The following is a 2,156-nucleotide window of genomic DNA, read 5'->3' as shown; positions in this document are numbered from 1 at the left end:
GGTACGTATTAACAATGATCTATAGGCACCTTTTACTCCAACGAGGGGTCTGAGGCAAGGCGATCCACTATCACCATATTTGTTCCTTCTATGCGCGGAAGGCCTGTCTAGTATGCTCGCATCCGAGGAGACGGCTGGTAATATCACAGGGGTTAAAGTTTGCCGAGATGCACCAGCGGTATCCCACCTACTCTTTGCACACGATTCACTAATCTTGATGCGCGCGGACCAAGCAAATGCAATATCCCTCCGGAAAGTTCTTGACGACTACTGCAGGGCCTCGGGACAGTTAGTCAGTGAGGCCAAATCAGCAATGTTCTTTAGCCCTTGTACGTCAGTCCAAGCATGAGTGGAAATCTGCACCACTCTTAACATCATGGCCGAAGCTATCTCGGAGAAATACCTAGGTCTGCCGCCAATTGTTGGAGTGGATCGCTCTGACTGTTTCCAGCACCTTGTTGAGAGAGTTCTGAGTAAGATCAGAGGATGGAAAGAGAAGCTACTCTCGGTGGGGGGAAGAGAAATATTGCTCAAAGCAGTAATACAAGCTATCCCCTCTTATGCCATGTCTGTGTTCAAACTACCAAAGGAGATATGTAATGAGATCACATCGGCTATCTCAAAGTATTGGTGGGGTGATGAAGAGCAGAAAAAACACATGCACTGGTTTGCATGGTGGAAAATGTGCGTGCCGAAAGAGAAAGGAGGTATGGGGGTTTAGAGACATCCAATGTTTTAACCTAGATCTCCTAGCAAAACAATATTGGAGGCTTCTAAGTTATCCAGATTCACTGTGTGCAAGGGTTCTCAAGGCCAAATATTACCCAGATGGTGATTTTCTTAACTGTACCCTAAAGAAGGGGAGCTCATACACATGGCAAAGTGTGTGGAGTGGATTACAAACATTCAGACAAGGCATCATATGGCGTGTGGGAGATGGAGCCTCAGTCAAAATCTGGGAGGATCCATGGATACCTAGCAGCCCCAACAAGAAACCTTTGACTCCACGGAATAATATTGTGCTAACTAAAGTTTCTGAACTTATAGATATGGATAGCAGATCATGGGATGAGGAGCTCATCACGGATGTCTTCTGGCCAATTGATGCACAACACATTTTGAATATCCCCCTGGCGGTGGGGATGATGGATGACTTCGTTTCCTGGCACCCAGATAAGCGAGGCATGTTCTCTGTGAGATCGGCATATCACCAAGAATGGGATCACCAGCATGGGCGAAAGTTGAGGAGGACGCATACAAATCATTCCTCAGGTAATAACCCTATTTGGAAAACCATTTGGAAGTTGAGGCTGCCCGCAAAGATGAAAATTCATATATGGAAATCACTACTAGGAGCTATACCATGCTATGGGGTTTTGGCAAACCGACACATCATGACCAGTTCTCAATGCCCGCTTTGCTCAATGGATTGTGAAAGTATTAAGCGTGCTCTTTTCCAGTGCCCTAGAGTACAGGAAGTATGGAGAGTTCTTGGTCTCCTGGAACTGGTAAACCAAGTGTGTGATCTGGAGCAGGACGGGAGTGCGGTTCTATCTGAACTATTGCTCTCTAAGAGCACCATCAAAGCAAATATTTTGGATGTTGATCGGGCTGAACTAATTGCGACGACGGTCTGGTATGTCTGGTGGGAAAGGAGGAGCTTTACTCATGGTGAACATGTAGCCGAACCACCAAGATCTGCACATGCAATATCGGCACTTGTGAAGAACTTCGTAAGGGCAAGGAAGAGGACCCCGGGTGTTGTCCGACATGGATGGCAACGGCCGCCTGATGGTATTTACAAGTTGAACGTGGATGCCGGCTTCTCGGCAGATTCGGGGAGAGGTAGCACCGGTGCGGTGTTGCGATCAAACAAAGGGGTGTTCATTGCTGGCTCCTGCAGCGATATACCCTTTGCCGAAGATGTCAGTTCAGCGAAAGCGAGATCATTGCGAGATGGACTCCTCTTAGCCAATGAGGTTGGGGTGCAGCAGATCATTGTGGAATCTGACTGCCAGGATGTGATTGACACCATGTTACTCGACGACAATTCACTAGGCCCAGCGGCGGCAGTATATGAAGAGTGCTCTTTCCTAGCCAAGAACTTCTCCCTGATACAATTTGCTTTCTGCCCAAGGGAAGCAAATATGGTAGCT

This window comes from Hordeum vulgare, chromosome 1H (assembly GCF_904849725.1).
Source record: "Hordeum vulgare subsp. vulgare chromosome 1H, MorexV3_pseudomolecules_assembly, whole genome shotgun sequence".
In the NCBI taxonomy this organism is placed as follows: Eukaryota; Viridiplantae; Streptophyta; class Magnoliopsida; order Poales; family Poaceae; genus Hordeum; species Hordeum vulgare.
Note: the sequence above shows the minus strand (reverse complement) of the source record.